Genomic DNA, 20,512 nt, shown 5'->3' with positions numbered 1-20,512 from the left:
TTTCCAAGACTCCAGATATATAAAGCAATACCTCAAGTAAGCAAAGACCAAAGGCTATGCTGTCACACAAATAAAAAATAAAAAAGTATATTGCCCGGAGCGCAAGTGCAGCAGTATAAAAGAGAAAATGCAGTCCCAAAATCTAAGCTCTTTAAATGATAACCCTTAAGATACGTGTTCGTTTTACCAATTCATGCTGAGTGTCTTTTCCTTCTTCAGCGCTCAGGGGCTATTGAGGCTAGTTAAAACGCCTTATCTCTAAAGGAACAGCAGACAAACAGTGGGAAGAAGAAATAAATTGGAGTGGTTTTCTCACAATTAGACAATCATGCCATCATTACATGCAGAAATGAACAGACAGGCCAAAAATCAAATGCCAATAACAAGTTAAAGAAATACTTTGAATGTTCATATAGCAATACATTTGGAAATATATGCTTCCTAATATAAAAAAAAATAGTAACTGAGATATCTCTGGTATTTTGCTATCATATTATATACTGTGTGTCTAGTTTATGTTCTTAAAGATCAGCTTATGGTTTGGGCTAAGTATGAAATGCATAGTCTTCCAGTTGGAGCACATTCACATATCTGAGAATAGTTATGTTTCCCTGTCAAAAATGTTTCAGCTACTAGTACCCTGCACACAAAGCATAAACTCATTACTTGACCACATACCGGGTTCGATTTCTGTAAGAATTTAAGTTATATAATATAAAACAATTTTACTATGTTTGCTGCTAGTTTACAGATTAAGAGATGTACTAAGCAGTAATAAAAGTGGAGAAGTGAGCCAATGGAGAAGTTGCCCATGACAACCAATCAGCATTGACGTAACATTTATCATTTGCATACTATAAAAGTATACAGAACAGCTGATTGGTTGTCTTGGACGACTTCGCCACTGGCTTACTTCTCCACTTTTATCACTGCTTGGTACCTGTCTCCCTTAGTGAACATTATAATTATACAAATATAAAACCACAATATTCGGGCGCAAAAGAGATAAAAGTTTTCATAATTTAAAGTATCTCCACATTAGCAGTGATTGAAAAGCAGCTCCCAAATGTTGACAGCAAATCACATACACATTGGAAAATATTGAGTAATAAAATTACCCTATAAGAGAGCGCTCATAAAAATGTATTAAACAAATAGATAAAATAGATAAAAAAATATGACACACGAATAAACATAACACAGATAAAAATATTGCAAGTATCGTATTGAAAGGCTGATCCTCTTTTTCTCCACTGTATATTAATAGCAAGCTCCAATTTCTTATTGTAGCTGGTTAGTTACAATCAACGGATCCTTAATTAACCAGACAGTCAAATATGATATAGAATGTCCGCCTGTGGTTGGCTACTACCTCCTGCTAATAATTGGTTGTCTCACCAGTTAGTAATAGCCGGTTAGGTATGCAGTCCCTTTTAACTCAAGGAGATCAGGTTGGCTGTTGGTGAGTATCGGTTAGCACACAGTATGTAAGGTGAGCAGCGGCTCGTGCACATTGATCTGTCCTTGCAGCTAGTGCACTTTTGTCTGTCTCTGAGCTGGGATCCGGCAATCATGTAGGGTAGCACAGTGATATCCTCGAATTCCCGCTGTGCTCCCCTACATGATTGCTGGATCCCAGCTCGGAGACAGACAAAAGTGCACTAGCCACAAGGATGAATCAGAGTGAACGAGCCGCGGCCTCCCTCCCGCTGCTCACCTTACGTACTGTGTGCTAACAGATACTCACCAACAGCCAGCCTGATTTTCTTGAGTTAAAAGGGACTGCATACCTCAGACTGTCTGGTTAATTAAGGATCTGTTGCTTATAACTAACCGGCTATTACTAACTAGGGAGACAACCACTTATTAGTGGGAGGTAGTAGCCAACCGCAGGTGGATATTCTATATCATATTTGACTGTCTGCTTAATTGAGGATCCGTTGCTTATAACTAACTGGCTACAATAAGGAATTGAAGCTTGCTCATAATTTACAGCGGAGAATAAGAGGATCAGACTTTCAATACAATACTTGCAATAATTTTATCTGTGTTATGTTTTTTCATGTGTCATATTTTTGATCTAGTTTATATATTTGTTTAATACATATTTATGAGCGCTCTCTTATAGGGTAATTTTATTACTCAATATTTTCCTATTATTATACAATATAATTGTAATCTGATTATACTCAGTGATCTTCTGATTTCTGCAGATCTCCATATTAAACATTTTAAATAAACTTCCATAATGCATTCGCAGTGAGAGAGAGCAGATAAACAAATAAATGGCTTGTAAATTACTGCACCACACTGTAGTCGAACCTGAGAAAAGATAATAGGTATAGTTCATACACCTATCTACATAGTCTCTAGCACTTATATATGACTGTATATCTAGATTACAATTAGATGACTGCATTTAATATGTTGTCCAGTGCAAACCAATTCAGTGAAGTTTTAGAAATAAATTCAGATATGGGGCCAGATGTAATGATGTCCGAGTTGGCCGGAGGTGCGGATACAATGCAAAGCCATGCCTTGTAAATGATTGTCACTTTAAAACAACGTCCGAGTTCAGCAGGGAACCAGCACCTCCAGCCAACTCGGACTTGATTACATCTGGCCCATGATCTTCCAAAATACAAATTTTAAAAATCTATAGTAGCATTGTGAGATCCATACATCCACCATTAATTGGGGCAATTCCCCATTCTGCTGATTCCTGGGTTGGGGGATTGGCAAAAATCAACATGCTGAAGGTTTTGCCAATCCCCCGAGCAATCACTAATTATTATATTCCACCAATCAGCAAATCAGATCAGTGATTGGTGGATTGGATCGGTATCAGGGAATCACCACTTAGTTGTACACTATAAATCACATTAGGTCTTATTAATTTTGTAGTGGATATGGTGACATTAATTTACAGCAACATCTGTGCTTAGAACCCTGGAAATATTTAGTTATTTACTTAATCTACTAATATGAGAGATATATGTGTAAAAATTAAAGAATATTTGAAACTCTTTATGGAAATGACTACCTGTTCAGCATAAAGGCTATTAATGTAGTTAGCTACAGCAAATATTGTATTATTTTACAAAAGATGCAGTGCATTAGAAATAATTGTGCTTCTAGATGCTTATAGTTTTTCATTTTAAGTTTATGTATTTTTACATGTATCCTTTTATATAACATACATTTTATTTTGATTTTGCAGGGAGCAGTGACTTGGAAGGACAAGAAAAAGACAAAACAAATCCAACAGAATCTTTGTAAAAGGTACAGTAGAAAATAATGAATGTACAGGATGCTTACTTTGTTTCATTTGACCTGTTATACACATATTTTATTATATACTATTAAACAGCAGTTCTTGCTTGTTGGAAATTATTGTTTGTGGCCAGAATGCCTCCTGATGTTTGACTATTTATAGCCTTTATAATGGATTGTAATCCTATTACATAGTCGCTTGGTCTGCTTTATCTGGTGCCTGCCCTCGTTATATTGCAGTGCATTTGTATAACTCAAGCATAATTTTATTTCAGGCCGAATAGTTTATTGCTGATTAGCTAAGAGTCAATCATTCATATTCAACCTATGTTTTTATTGTCACAAACACTCATTTATAGTTAGTAGCAAATCTAGCTAGAAGGTGTAAATGTGCAGTTCCGCAAAGACATGATCCACTGCAAGGGAGGCAAATTTAAAATTAAAACACATATTTATAAAGGTGGCATGTCCAGGTCAACTCTAAATTGCAGTGTGAAATTGGCAATTATTTCTGTGTAAATGGATGCAATATTTTTCTTTTATGCAAAAACAAAACAAACAAAAAACATTAGCATTTTTGCTGGTTACATTGCAACATGGCTTGTCTAGGTGCTAACTTGAATGTTGGCCAGAGTATTTGTTTCTCATTAGGATATTTTATTGTCTAGTTAATGAGATAGCTTTCCTAAATGTAATATTTAATCATTTGTTTCTGTCATGCTTTTTTAATGTTGCACATAATTTGTAAGGCCATTTTATGTTATGTCCATATTGTTACATATTACAGCACAGCAAAATATTGATGGCTTGAAGCAGTTACTCATGACAGATGGTATTTGTATGCTTGCCATCTGTGCCCGCAGAATATTATGTTTTTAATTACTTATACAGTAGGTATGTCATATGTGAATATGTTTTGCAACTACAGCATTTTAGCTATTCATAATAACTGGTTATTAGTAATTGTAATTAGAAAGAGCACATTTATTGTAAGACATAAACGGTTAATGTATTTTTAGATTTATTAATAATAATAATAATAATAATAATAATTTTATTTATATAGCGCTCTTTCTCCAATAGGACTCAAGGCGCTTAACAGATACACAGCATAATATAGTACAGAAAAATAATGAAGTACATTTTTCATAAAATACAGAAGCATGAAGATACTAAAAGAGACACTATGGAAATGCTTGAGTAAACAGGAAAGTCTTGAGTCTACTTTTGAAGGATTCTATAGTTGGGGCCTCTCGCACTGTGCTGGGAAGTGAGTTCCATAGAGTCGGAGCCGCATGACTAAAAGCTCGACCCCCAGATGAATTACGGTAGATTCTAGGTACTGCTAAAAGTCCTTCATCTACAGATCGCAGTAATCGAGTGGGGCAGTATGGGATCAGAAGCTGTTTCAGGTACCTTGGGCCTTGGTCATGTAATGCTTTGAAACTCAGTAAGCCAATCTTGAAGAGGATTCGCCATCTTACAGGCAGCCAGTGAAGGGAGTAGAGGATGGGTGTTATGTGGCTGGAACGGGGCTGGTTGGTTAACAGCCTGGCAGCTGTGTTTTGCACCAGCTGTAAGCGTTGCAATTCTTTTGCTGGTAGACCAAGGTAGAGGGCATTACAGTAGTCTAATCGAGATGATACAAATGCATGTATGACTTTTGGCATATCATCTGAGGGAATTAGGTGCTTGATTCTGGCTATGTTCCTCAGGTGAAAGAATGAGGATTTGATTGTGGCTGATATCTGATGTTTAAGTGTCAAGCCATCATCCAGGACAACGCCAAGATTCCGCACATGATCACTGGTCTGTAATTCTGAATCCCCGAGTGTAAGTCCAGTTGGTTGGCTATGCTGCAGTCTTGTCCTTTGATGTTGCGGTCGTATTATAAGGACCTCTGTTTTATCCGGGTTCAGTCGCAGCCAACTGGCGCTCATCCACTCCTGTAGTTCAGCTAGACAGCCATTCAGGGTTGCTACTGGGTTATCAGTGCCCGGAGCAAAGGACAAGTACAGTTGTGTATCATCTGCATAGCAGTGGTAGACCAGGCCATGGCGCCTGATTATTTCGCCCAATGGGAGCATGTATACTGCAAAAAGCATGGGGGATAGTATAGAACCTTGTGGGACACCACATGGCAATGGCACTGGTGGTGATGAGTATAATCCAGATGATACTCTCTGTGACCTGCCTGTGAGAAATGATTTGAACCAGTTTAGGACTGTGCCATCCAGACCACAGAAGTGTATCAGTCGCTCAATCAGAAGCCCGTGGTCCACGGTATCAAATGCTGCCGAGAGATCCAGAAGGATTAATATTGAACAGTCACCTCTGTCTTTTGCCATCAGAAGATCATTTAACACACACACCAGGGCTGTTTCAGTGCCATGTCTTCTCCTGAATCCTGATTGAAATGGATCATAAATATCATGGGTTGTCAGGTGAGTTTCCAGTTGATTTGCAACCACTTTCTCAATAACCTTTCCTAGGAAAGGAAGGTTTGATACCGGTCTGTAGTTGGACATGCAGTCGGGATCTAAATTAGGTTTTTTAAGAAGTGGTCTAACAATTGCTTCCTTTAGGGGTCCAGGAAAAATGCCTGTCTGCAAAGAGCATTGAACAATTTTTGCAAAGACAGGACCGATTATATCCGTACAACCTATTAGAAGCTTGGTTGAGGCTGGGTCCAGGCCACAGGTGGTGGGACGCAAAATCCGAGCAATTTCAGCAGTGTCCTTTACATCCACTGGGTCAAAGCTGGTCCATGAAGGCAGGTAGCTTATATTGGCAGGCTTTGTAGTTTGGCTCTCCTTTGATGGCACTGTGGATATTCCAGCCCGGATGGTGGATATTTTATCTGCAAAGAAGTTTGCAAACTCGTTGCATCTTGCTTGGGAAAGGGTCTCATCAGTCTGCAGGCATGCTGGCTTGCAAAGCATCTCCACTGTGCGGAAAAGTTGAGCTGGCCTATTGTTTGCTGCTGTGATCTCATTTGACAGGAACTGTGATTTCTTGCGAGTGATTGTCGATTGATATTCTTCGTTATGCTTTATTAGTTTTATTTTGTCATCCACTAGGTTAGTCTTCCTCCATCGTCTTTCCAGTCTACGCCCCCTTTTCTTGAGCTCACTAACACTGTTGTCGTACCATGGAGCTTGACGATGTGGTTTACGAGGTCTTATACGCACCGGGGCGATAATATCAATTGCAGCCTTAACATCCCTATTATAATAACGGACTAGGGAACAGGGATCTTCACAGGCACCCAGTATAGCAGAGAGATCCATATTTGCTGCAAGAGCCTGGGGAGTCATACCCCTCCTTGGACGGTACCTGGACAACTCCACGGGCAGAGATCTTATTTGAGGGGTTGCAACTGAGAACCAGAGGGAGTAGTGGTCTGACCAGATGACTGGGTTTATTTTTAGGTCAGTGACTTCTAATCCAATCTGAAAGACAAGATCAAGAGTGTGACCACTTTTATGTGTGGCAGAGGGAATTATCTGTGTGAAGCCCAGACCATTCATTGTGCACAGGAGGTCTTGGCCAAGGCGTGAGAGCTCATCATCCACCCATGCATTGAAATCCCCGAGGATGAGCCATCTTTGATGTTCCAGAACCAGGCCAGCAACAGTGTCTGCAATTTCTTGTAGAAATATCTTTCCATCTCCAGGTGGCCGGTAGATGAGAAGTACTCTGAAACCTAATCCTGTCGAACTCTGGGCAGCAATGCACTCAAATGAGCGAGTAATTTCAATAGGGTGGACCCTAAGTTTAAGTTCTTTTTTGAAGCAGATAGCCACCCCGCCACCCCTGCGGTCCAGTCTTGGGTTGTGGATGACAGAGTAGTTTGTTGGTACCGCAGCCTCCAATATAGGTGCTGCATTTTCGTCTAGCCAGGTCTCTGTAATACAGGCTAGATCTGCAGATTCAATAAGGTCAGCAATTGTTGCAGTCTTGTTTCTTATAGATCTGGCATTACAAAGGACTGACCTGATTGGGCATACCAGAGGGCCTTCAGTTTTCTTTATGTTAAGTGCAGGAGCTCTGGGTATGGGGGTCACAAAGCGAGAGTTGACAGTTCTGTCCTTCCAAACATAGGGCCGTCTTTTGGGTATTACTTCTATTTGATTGTTCTTTGTGTATGGGGGTGAGCAGGTGGGCAAAGGACGTAGATGGTTACCGGGGGAAATAAGTTTCCTGCCTGCTCGCTTCCCACGAATGCGCCTGTGTTTTCTTTTTAAAATGCCAAGGGATTGGAGAATAGAAGCCTGTGATGGTGTGATAGGAACTGCAGAACGTGGTGGGCGGAGTGAAAGAATGAAGCTGGAGCAATATGTATACATTTGGTCATCAATGACAGATTACTATGAGTTTGAGCTGCATATGATGATGAGAGAGGGAGAGAAAGCAGTGTTTTTTTGTTTTTGTTTTTTTTTTCTTCCTTTTTGTGTTTTGTTTTCCCCCAATCGGTATTTGATCCAAAATTCTAATGGGTTTATGAACAAAGTTATTGCTATAACCTATTGGGTATATTTGAAGCAAGTGATAAATAAAATAGCTGCTGATTTAATCAATTATCCTAGCATAGGCAGACTTTTGGGAAGGTGTTAGAAGCCAATTCCTACTGTGTAGGTGTGAAAAGTCTCAGTGTGAGAGGCCTTTGAAGTAGGTTTCTTGTGTGTGGGGGGAAGTGATAACATGTCCTGGGAAATGGATCCTGAGTTGAAACAGTGAGTCTTCAGCAATTCAGAGCCTGAATATACTGATATTAGTAGATTAATGCAATAAGTCAGTTATTAGTTGCTCAGAGAACAGAGGTGGATGATGTCTAAGTGAGGGGCTAGACGTAGCCAAAGATAGGTTGTAATCCACAGTACCTTATCTGGGCAATGTCCAATGCAGAGTGCAGCAGCTGCTAAACTGAAGGATTTCTCAGTGGAGGTTTGCAGAGGATTCAGTCCAGGATTCAATCCAGTGTGTATCTCAGCGCAGGAATGCAATCCGTTGGTTTTGATGAGATGCCCGCGTAGAGTAGTACAAGTTAAAGGTAAGTCCTTGGATATTTATGATGATTCATAGGTCAGTTGTGGTGAATTTAAGCTGTTTTATGGAGATGATCAGGAGCATACAAAAGGTGAGGCAGCCATCTTGGGCGCCCCTCCCCAAAAAAGCAAAGTTCTAGTAATTCTAAAAAAAACAAAAAGATGTCCCATTTATTAAATGGCAAAATTTGAATGAAAATTTTTAAACACAAATACATGGCATAAGATCTTGTCTTTACATAATTGACAGCATTCTCAATCAGTGATTGCACAAACCACTGAAACTTGTTTTTATTTGGCGCATAAATGAATAGACTGAATAGGCTTAGTAAATGTCTATATTGTATGCCATTACATTATGCTAACATTGTCAATACAGTACACACTTAAGGGGGAATTCAAATGTTCCCAATTACTTTTCAAGCTGTATTAACGTGGCTTTATTGAAAAAAATGTATGTGTATGCAATTCACCTCCCCAGCACCCCCCCTCCCCCCCTCCTGCCCGTTTTTACCACATGAGAAAAAAATCGCAGATAGTGCTGGCTGGGCTGGGGAAGATTGCACAACCCCTGAGGGATCATTAGCAGTGGTAATTTGCCGTGGCTGTTTATTCCCACCCATTTGGCATCTACAGTATGCAATTTTGTGATGATCTAAGCTGTAAAATACAACAAGAGTGTATATTCATTCACTGCCCCATCCCCTTGGGGAGTCCGTGCTGGATAAACCTGTCCAGTATTAGACCTTCCATGTTTTAAAGTATCACTGTCTAATTCTACAAACCATAAGTTATAGTGTGAATGGAAACCCTGGGGGGCTTTCTGTAGTGTTACAACTGTAGTCACACAGAAATATTTCATTCTTTCTGACTTACTGTTACTTTTGTTCTCCTACCTATTCCTAGAGATAAATAAAACAAATGAAGGAAACCATTATCAGGGACTTCAGAGACATCATCGCCATGAGTCTTTTTTTCTTTTACTTTTCAAACTCAGAACACTAGATTGGCTATTCAGTAGATATGCACAAGCTACATTTGGATTAGTCCAACTAATGAGTAAGTTATACCAACCAAGGCATTTTTAGTGCAATGAAGCAAAGTTCTAGTCATTCCCAAAAAAAGTTTTTCCATTTATTAAATGAGCAACTTAAACATATTTAATTGTGCCAAGCAGCAATTTTACATAGAGATGTGCGGTTTCGGATTTACTCGGTTCTTAACGCCAGAGTTCAAATTTATCCGAATTTTTCTTGGCTGACCAAAACACATGCATCCAAGAGCCAATAAGATGCCGTTTTGAAAAGCGAGTAAATCCAAGTAAATCTGAACCCTTCGCATCTCTACTTTTACACCATGGTACCTCAATGAAATGAGTGAAAAAGTAAAATGCCTGGAAACTCAGTAAGCAATAAGCGAGAGCTGTACTGAAACGCTGATGTTTGGTGCAGCTCTTCACAATGTATTACGTTTTTATAATTTTCTGAGTACACAGCCCAGAAATAATATTGTGGCCAGTGAAATTGCAATATAGTTGAAAAGAGGTCAATTTACAAACACCACATATAAATAGATCAATGTTAGTGCAAGAAGACATGCTATATCCTAGGGTATCCAGAGTCACAGATAGGGTTCCTATTATTGGTAGAGAAAAAACAGGGGCACCAATGTAGAATAGATTTTTATCAATCTATTTTTGCTTCCTTTCATGTGTGAAATTAATTAAATTGGTTTTATGATCCTACAGATTTTCCATAGTCTTGATTATCCAGAGATTTAAAAGTTTGAATTCTAGGAAGATAATATGAAGATTATCAGAAAAATAAAACATTATCTGCTGGAAAAACCATAACATGATCCTAGGTATATATTTATACAGTTCTCTCTTAGCAAATTACCCCCATTGACATTAGTTGCAGTCCTTGCATGGCAAGTGCTGAATCACTCACAAACTCTATTATGTGGAAAACACACTACTGTTAATTCACTTAGCCCTGACAACCGACAGAGTATGAATAATTAATAAAATCATGTCTAGAAATGAGTCCTCTCAGCAGCTAAGACCCAGCACAGCTGCGCTGACTGCACTTTTGGTGGGTTACTCATTACTTGGATACTAAATAAATACATTTCCTTAAGGTTCCTTCTTTCATTGTTTAATGAATGTGCATTGTCTTAATATCTTTAGAAGTTTCTTACTTATTCTAATTTATGCAATACTTCAGAATCTCCATCAGAGTTAAGCTATCAAACATAGGCTCTCATTCCGAGTTGTTCGCTCGCTAGCTGCTTTTAGCAGCATTGCACACGCTAGGCCGCCGCCCTCTGGGAGTGTATCATCGCTTAGCAGAATTGCGAGCGAAAGATTAGCAGAATTGCGAATAAATAATTCTTAGCAGTGTCTGAGTAGCTCGAGACTTACTCCTACACTGCGATCAGCTCAGCCCGTTTCATTCCTGGTTTGACGTCACAAACACGCCCTGCGTTCGGCCAGCCACTCCCCCGTTTCTCCAGCCACTCCTGCGTTTTTCCCTGGCACGCCTGCGTTTTTCCGCACACTCCCAGAAAACGGTCAGTTTCCGCCCAGAAAAACCCACTTCCTGTCAATCACACTTTGATCACTTCAACGATGAAAATGCTTCGTTCGGACGTGAGTAAATCTACTAAGTTTTGTGCTAAATTACTTAGCACATGCGCACTGCGTACCATGCGCATGTGCATTTTTGCCTTAATCGCTCCGTTGCGAAAATCGGCAACGAGCAAACAACTCGGAATGACCCCCATAGTCAGTGTCTGCTGACATAATGATCAGCAAGCTATTGTTTAGCATGATAAGGGGCATACTGTACCCAATAACTTCCCCCAGCTACTATTTTAGGCTAACATGTATCTGTCCCCTGACTTTTGGCTTTGCTCTGTGGGTTAAACACACAGAAAGAAAATTTGCACATGCAGATCTGTTGTACAAATTCAATTCATTTCACTTTTGTTATGCATTCTCCAGTGTATTATAAAATTGAGAATCCATAATAAATTATATTAACCACTATGTACAAACACACTTCTGTTACAATTGGAAGACGTGAGCGCTACAAGGACACCATGTATATCACCATATCAAAGGGGTAGTGGACCCCTTCCCTTCATAGCTGCTATTTTTACCGAATTCCAGTGATAAGCGCAGCCCTCAACCGATTCTTTGTGACATTCTCCTGCTTCTGCAGGTTTGCTCTGCTGTTCTATGGGCAGGGATCAGCATAAGATGGCAGCAGATGCAAGATGTAAAATGTACTTCCTTCTGATTGGAGGAGCTGGGTAGGTTAAACTGCACTTAGGATACGTGTAGTAATTTACAGCATACTGCTGTAAAATGCAAATATAAGTTTTGTGCTGTAGATGAGACATACTGTATAATATCTGTTGGGGACTATGCTGTTATGAAGACATGCAGAGTGTACATGCACAAAACTACAGGAACACAAGTGACTTTTCATAAAAATGTGTTCTTTGTCTCTGTATCTATTTTTATATTTCTAAATGACTCAGAATAGACACAATACTGTGTGGATGCAGAATGAGCACTACAACAATTGGTGTGTTGTCTCTTGTCTAAATTTGCAGGGCAGATTCTCAGAAGAATGGACACACTCATGTGCACCTGTGCAGATATTGCTGATTCTGTCATGGGTGGGTGAAAGGGGGCAGGATAGAGGTATTGGTGCATATGGCAAGTACAGTAAAGGTATATTCAGCTAATTGTGAAAACATGTAGTCCTGGAAAAAGATGCAAATAAAGTATGCCTGGGAAAGCTGTATCTTTTGCGGGGGGTTATGGACAGGTACCTATAGCGGATGATAATATGGATGGTCTCCAGCAATAGCATGAGGAAATATGCTGTTTTTGTTTGTGACTTTTTCAAATATAAAACATGCTCAGTGTGTACTGTGCTGTCACTTATATAAGCATTTATATACCGCCTGGGATTTTTTTTTATTTAAATGAATAATGATAATAAGGCTGTAATTATTCCTCAAATCATTTTAGTCAAAACCACAAATCAAGTAGGTGGCAATTAGTAACTAATTGGCCACTCAAATCAATGGTGATTTCAGAGAAAAGTGTTTCATTATTCTGCAGTTTGTTGTCAACCATAAACTGTGTACACTCCTGAGTGACTGTGCATCTGACCCACCAACCGAGGGATCAATTTGGTAAACTATACCAATTACCAACAGGCCGCTTCATATGTCTGTGCAGACATCACAACTGGGATGGCATTTCAATTTATAATATGCAATGTCATTGTCAGTGGTTCATGTGGCCACATAAAAGGGCAGTTGGCGGTCGCCCATACACATTGGGGGTCATTCCGACCTGATCGCTCGCTAGAGTTTGTTGCAGCGATCAGGTCGGAACTGTGCATGCACCGGCGCCGCAGTGCGCCGGCGCATGACAGCTTTCATTGCCTAGCGATCGCCCTTTGAGACAGAGGCGGTCGCTGGGCGGTAGGGGGCAGCCGCCATTTAGGGGTAGCAGTCTGGCCAATGCAGGCGTGGCCGGACTGCTGGGGGGGCAGGCCGCGTCATCTGCGTGACATCTCATGCGGCCGCTGCGGCCAGCGGCAGCGATAATTAACTCCCGGCCAGCCGCAGGAGCTGCGCTGCCCGGGAGTTACTCCTCAAATACAAAGGCATCGCCACTGTGCGATGCTTTTGTATATGTGCGGGGGGGGGGGGGGGGCGGGCTGACATGTGGGGCGGACTAGCCCTGTGCTGGGCGTCCCCCCACATGTCAGGGAAGATGATCGTAGCTGTGCTAAATTTAGCACAGCTACGATCAACTCGGAATGACCCCCATAAGCAGATGTACCAATATATATTCATGATATATCGACATCAATTGTGCTGCTGGGCAGACTTAATTTACGACATCATTCACAGACGTATCTGCTATACACATGGATGATGCGCTAGCAATATATATAATTTGTTTGCTGTATGGACAATATATCACATAGAGTGTACCCAGCCTAAACTGTTATTAGGACACTGTGACATGTCCTGTCCCAATATATTTACCTAACTTTGCCCATCATGTAGAAAGTGCTACATACTTATTAATGATGGAGGTTACATAACATTATTGTGCCATTTTTCAAAAGATCTGGATGTGTTCATAATAATAATAATAAAAATAATAATACGTAATTCATTTAGCATTGTGACTGTATTTTGAATTGTATCTTTTAAATGCATTTATTTAAATATTTAACTTGATTGCATTTCATACAGTAAATGATTTAGTGTAAGTTCAAATGTCTTCAAGCTCTTCAAAATGACCATTAGCCACAGAGATTGCAATTCAGTAGGGTTAAATTGTATTTGTTACATCTTAAAACTGAAGTCCCTCTGGTAGTTGGGCTAGACTTTGTAGCCGGGAAAAGAAAAGTAGAGCAAGACACAAGCTGCAATTTTTCATAGTTATTGCTGGTGACACTTCTAAACTACTGGAATGCAGGCCTAGGAAAGCTTATAAATTAGACAAATGAAAGAGTTTCTCGACTGGTTCAAAAGAACCAACAAATGCGTGGAACAAATAAACCGTAATAATACATAGATAGCTGACAAATAGCTTCATCTATACACCTAATATGTTCTTCTGCATAAAAAGACAGAGAAATGTGTTTCCTGGATGGATTAACAACCAAGCTCCTATATTTTGGATCAAATCCACAATATACTGATATTATGACAATAGTTTGATAACTAAAATGAAAATAACATCATAGGTGCTGCTGTTCTTATTTACTGTATACAATTTGTTAATTTCAGAAAGTTATAAATAAGATTGATGGGGAGCCCTAGATTGCCATTGTTTGGTTTGATGTTGCAAATAACTAATCATGGTCCAGAACGTAATCCATTTCAAATAATACTATACATACTATATAATTTGCTCTGTTTGGGTATCAAAGCTATAATAATGAACCTGAAACCAAGTAAAAGAATCATTTGCAGTTTACAAAATGTTAATGGTAAAATGCCTATGTGAGCTGCATTTTGCACATTTGCCACCAACTGAACTAAACAGCACATTAATAATAATCCAATTCTATTAATAAATATATTAATATTAAAGCCACCAACTGAACAAAACAGCATATTAATAATAATCCAGTTCTATTAATGAATATATTAATATTAATTATTAAATATATATATATTATATATATATTACAGATATGATGGGGAAATGAGCGACCAATGGTGTTGTTACAGTACTGATAATCAAGAAAGACTATATTCAATTAAAAATTAACTTGAGCACTTTATTTAGGACAAAGTACATAAAAAGCATAAAATTCAACAGATTGTAGGTGGAGCTATAACCATGTGCACTGCAGGTGGGGCAGATATACTATACAATGCATCCGGAAAGCATTCACAGTGCTTCACTTTTCCACATTTTGTTATGTTACAACCTTATTCCAAACTGGAGTAAATCATTTTTTTCCATCAAAATTCTACACACAATACCCCATTAATGACAACGTGAAAAAGTTTTTTTGAGATTTTTGCAAATTTATTAAAAATAAAAAATCTAAGAAATGTACATAAGTATTCACAGCCTTTGCCATGAAGCTCATAATTGAGCTCAGATGCATCCTGTTTCCACTGATCATCCTTGAGATGTCCCTACAGCTTAATTTTTAGTCCACTTGTGGTAGCTTCAGTTTTTTGGACATGATTTGGAAAGGCATATGCCTGTCTATATAAGGTCCCACATTTGACAGTGCATGTCGGAGCACAAACTAAGCATAAAGTCAAAGGATTTGTCTGTAGACCTCCGAGACAGGATTGTCTCTAGGCACAAATCTGGGGAAGGGTACAGAAAAATATCTTCTGCTTTGAAGGTCCCAATGAGCACCGTGGCCTCCATCATCCGTAAATGGAAGAAGTTCAGAACCACCAGTGCTCTTCCTGGAGCTGGCCCGCTGTCTAAACTGAGTGATCAGGGTAGAAGGGCCCTAGTCAGGGAGGTGATCAAGATCCCAATGGTCACTCTGTCAGATCTACAGCATTCCTCTGTGGAGAGAGGAGAACCTTCCAGAAGGACAACCATCTCTCGTCAATCCACCAATCAGGCCTGTATGGTAGAGTGGCCAGACTGAAGCCACTCCTTCATAAAAAAAGCACATGGCAGCCCACCTGGAGTTTGCCAAAATGTACCTGTAGGACTATCAGACCATGAGAAACAAAATTCTCTGGTCTGATGAGACAAATATTGAACTCTTTAGTGTGAATGCCAGGCGTCATGTTTGGAGGAAACCAGGCACCGCTCATCACCAGGCCAATACCATCCCCACAGTGAAGCATGGTGGTAGCAGCATCATGCTGTGGGGATGTTTTTCAGTGGCAGGAACTGGGAGACTAGTCAGGATAGAGGTGAATGTAGCAATATTCAGAGACATCCTGGATGAAAACCTATTTCAGAGCACTCTTGACCTCAGACTGGGGTGACGGTTCATCTTTCAGCAGGACAATGACCCTAAGCACACAGCCAATATAGCAAAGAAGTGGCTTCAGGACCACTCTGTGAATGTCCTTGAGTGGCCCAGCCAGAGCCCAGGCTTGAATCCAATTTAACATTTCTGGAGAGATCTGAAAATGGCTATGCACCGACGCTTGAAAGGTGCTGCAAAGAGGAATGGGTGAAACTGCCCAAAGATAGGCACGCCAAGCTTGTGGCATCATATTTAAAAAGAATTGAGGCTGTAATTGCTGCCAAAGATGCATCATAAAAGTATTGAGCAAAGCCTGTAAATACTTATGTACATGTGATTTCTTAGTTTTTTATTTTTAATAAATTTGAAAAAATCTCAAAAAAAGTTTTCCCTGTTGTCATTATGGGGTATTGTTTGTAGAATTTTGAGGGGAAAAATTAATTTACTCCATTTTGGAATAAGGCTGTAACATAACAAAATATGGAAAAAGTGAAGCACTGTGAATACTTTCTGGATGCACTGTAACATGCACAGAGAGAGTTAGATTTGGGTGGGTTATTTTGTTTCTGTGCAGAGTAAATACTTAGCTGCTTTAGTGTTACAATGCAATTTAGATTACAGTTTGAACACACCACACCCAAATCTCTCTGCACATGTTATATCTGCCCCCCCTGCAATGGACATGGGGGGGTAATTCCGACCCGGTCGCATGCAGCGGTTTTTCACTGCAGTGCGAACGGGTGTGGAATGCGCATGTGCGGCAGCCGTTGTGCGCGACATGTCGCCGGGTTACATCGCGCTACCGACGGAAGCGGTCGCAGCGGTGACCGCTAAGAAGATTGACAGGAAGGAGGCATGAATGGGCAGATCCGGACCATTGTAGACCGTTTTTGGGGAGTGGGGAGTAAAACGTAGGTGTGTCCAGGACAACGGAGGGCGGAGGTGTGACGTCAAAGCCGGGCCCATCATCGCTGGATCCATCGCACAGGGTATGTCCAGCTCTAGTCTACTTCTGCTTGATTTCTTTTTTAGCTTAGCTGGGCTGTACAAGCGATCGCAGCCCTGCTAAGATAAAATACACTCCCCCATAGGCGTGGACTATTGATCGCAGCAACAGCTAAAAGTTGCTGGCTGCGATCAACTCGGAATGACCACCATGGTTTTGTCAATTAGAGAAACATTTTGCTGCTGCTATCAGGTCTGAATTAGGCCCTATGTCTCCACATAGTACCACAGTATAATTCCTACAATAAACATTTTGACAGTTTATCAACAGGTCATCCACATCTTAGTAATCACTTTTCACCCTTGATATAGACACACAAATTTCCAGCTGTGCACTCTCAGAGTGGGTCCTATACTCTTTACTCTATGCATTTTGTCTCCAAGAGACATTCAGAAAAACTTGTTATTAAACATCATACAACATCTGGTTTCAGTGGATCGGACAAGTAATATTCTTGATAAATTCAAGGTCCCAAATACATTTATGGTGGTATCAAACCTTAATGGACTCCTTAATAGACATCAATAAATACATCAAAGATTAACAGATTAGCATGCAGAAATAGGGGGTTCTCCTCAAATACAGACTTCCTTCTGTGTGAACTCAAATTGGAGAACAAATGTGTGATTTCCCAAATTCTTTTTCCAGGGCCCTTTCTGCACATGCATGGCGCAGAATTGCCAGGTCACATGTTTGCATTGATAATAAAAAAATTAATAGATTGTACAAAATAGATTTTTTTGTAAAATTACTAATGAAGGAAAAAAAGGCTTTATTTTAGAAATAATTTGTTCTGCCATGGTCTTCATTAAATTGCCAATATAGCTTCTGTATGTTTTAGATTGTTGAATATATATATAGGAGATCATACTGAACATTAAATCGCTTTAAATTTGTGATTAAGAAATTTAATTACAGATAGAATTTTGAAGGCTTGACCAGTAATTTGTTAAATGCTGAGAAAATAGTCTGGTTAAACTAAGTTTAAAACCTTTCACTCCATTAACAACAGTCCATCAGAAACTGCCTGTAATCTTCTTAGTAAAGAATGATGATCAAAGCGTTAGCAGTTTGTATATTTCTAACTGTAGAGCCCAATCTATTAAAGTATGCCAACTGCAGAGATGGAATTAGCTCTTCTTTAATCAAATATTACATGTTTTTTCTTGAATGGTGACTGGAATAATGTAGCAGCTAAATGAATCAGTGCTACCACTGCAGTATAGCATAATGTTATTAAATATAAGCAAAATTTCCTAAATTTGCTAAACCGTTCTGTGAAATATTTGCCTCATTCCCCTTTTGGCTGCAAAATTTTGCACATTTGGATGCTAGACTTTGGACTTAAGTATTCACAGTCCAACTTCAACCACACAATACAGCAGAATGAATTAAAACTTGGCATCCAAGCTCTCTTTATAGTATGGGGGTTTGGCTGCTAAATTTAAAAGCACAAGAATATTAAATACAACATGTCTGACATATGTGGGGCACTGTAGTGTTAGCCTGTGGGGGGAGGGGGGTTTAGGTTTGGGCAACGCTAGGGAGAATTAGGGTTAGGCTGTGGGCAAAGGAGAGTTAGGGTTAGGTTGCAGGGAGGGGGGTTAGGGTTATGCATATATGTATGTGTATATATATATATATATATATAAATATATATATATATATATATATACGTGTCTCTTAGTAGTTTTTGTTCCTTTTTAATTACATGTAACTCAGTTTTTGTGTGAACATACATCTCAACGTACATCTCTTCCCTTATCTCAAAATATCACCCGACCTATTCGCTCTTCACAAGATCTATGTCTCTCATCCACACTCACTATTTACACCCAATCATGATTGCTGGACTTTTTTGGGGCTCCACCCACTCTGTGGAATGACCTCCCATGCACAATAAGATTCTCCTCTAGTCTCAAAACCTTTACGCATTCCCTGAAAACGCACCTCTTCAGACTAGCTTAGCAAATTCCAGAACCGCCCCCATAACCTTCATAAACTTTCCTTTCCAATTGCATCCCCACTATACAGTCCTAAAATTTCTTCATATTTTCTTTTTCTTCACTTGCCAATCTTCCTGACCCCAGGCAAACATTGCTTTGTGACCATATCATAATGTCCACCAAGAACCATTGCAATATGCATAACACCTAACCATATATAACAATGCCTATTTCCCTATATATTGTAAACTTGCGAGCAGGGCCTTCCTACCTCTATGAGTGTCTGCTATTACTCAGTTTTGTTTATCACTGTTGTTTCCAATTGTAAAGCGCAAAGGAATTTGCTGTGCTATATATGAAACTGTTAAATAAATACAAATATATTTCAGGTACTTTAAGTGTATATATATTATAAGCTAGATATAAATATATTTAGAACACTGTGTAATCAATGAATTTACACAGCATACTAAAAAAAAGATAATTTATGAAGCCAGAGGGAATTTCTGGATTTTCCTGAAGCTCTTTTACTATCCAGTGCAGCATACTTTATTGTCACTACGGGATCACAGCAGAGAGCTTTGCGAGATTTGTTTGGCTGCATTACCCTGACCCAAGGCATACCACTTTATCTTCCTGAATTTCAGACACTAAGTAAAATTGTAAGTTCTTCAGGGCATAGATTTATCTTGTCTGTATTTTTTTGTTTGATAAGTTTGTTTTATCTGCCAGAAACCATGTTCAATTGCAGTTTGAATGTGAAACACAGAAGAAAAGATATACATTATATGCAAAATGACGTAGCCAACACGCCAAATCTAAAATGATATGTTCCTGTCTGTCTGTACGGGGTTTTTGCTGCAGTATGAAAGTGTGTTCCAGGATTATGTTAAAATAAGATCATTAATCACCTTGTAAACATAGATACAATGTGTGACCATGGCAGTAGCACCACCCCTCACATGTCACCAGACAAAACAGGCCCCACGTGCACATCGTCATTGTCCCCCCCCCCGGGATTCTGCACCCAACCGTAGGCCCTGTTGCCAATCTGCCCCTGACCCTGTTCATAACCAGGACCATACTGTAGAACTCAGGGCATTCATTCCCTGCAATAGGTTGGCTACAAAAGTGTGAGTTGAAAAGATATGAGCGAAGTGTAACTTGTTAGTTAGCTGTAAACTCATTGCATATCCTATTTTACCAGTCCATCAGTTAGTTTTGTTTACTTGTGCTATTATGGTCTTTAAGGAATGTTACCTTTTTGCTGCTGAAGGAAATATCTATACGAGCACAAAATGTACAGTATATAAGGACATATATGAAACATTACAGTATTTGTGTTTTGTTGGCCATTTACAGAACATACTGTAACATCTAATAAAAAGTTTTCTATTTTAAATCCAGAAAAGTAGTGCCAACTCCTAGTCACCAAATAATATTCACATTTTAATATTTAATCATTTTGCATGAAATATTTATGAGCTATTTAATAATATATTACAGTTTATACTTTTTGTTCCAACATTTAAAAGCAAGAGTGTATTGTGTTATTAAACTTTACAATACTCAGTATTTTGTAGTAGTTGCAAGTAAAGGGGGTACACACGGAGAGATCAGTGCTTATATTAAGCTGAATATTATTAAATTCTAAGCAATATGACTAGATTGCTTAGAAGTTAAGCACTGATCTCTCCGTGTGCATGCCTCACAGCGATAGCGATGCACAGCCCC

The 20,512-nt window shown here is 39.4% G+C and overlaps 1 protein-coding gene across 6 annotated transcripts in view; it reads left to right on the top strand.

Moving 5' to 3' along the window:
* Positions 1-20,512, top strand: part of SYT1 (synaptotagmin 1) — a 1,004,279-nt gene that overhangs the window by 464,558 nt on the left and 519,209 nt on the right. For all 6 annotated transcript variants that reach the window (XM_063927398.1, XM_063927392.1, XM_063927393.1 and 3 more), the window contains one exon: positions 3,221-3,282. The gene's annotated coding sequence lies outside the window, so the exon portion shown is untranslated. The remainder of the gene's footprint in view (positions 1-3,220; positions 3,283-20,512) is intronic.

The sequence above is a fragment of the Pseudophryne corroboree genome, chromosome 6, assembly GCF_028390025.1.
Source record: "Pseudophryne corroboree isolate aPseCor3 chromosome 6, aPseCor3.hap2, whole genome shotgun sequence".
NCBI classification, from domain to species: Eukaryota; Metazoa; Chordata; class Amphibia; order Anura; family Myobatrachidae; genus Pseudophryne; species Pseudophryne corroboree.
The sequence above is the reverse complement of the archived record's forward strand: the minus strand, read 5'-3'. Positions and strand labels throughout refer to the sequence as shown.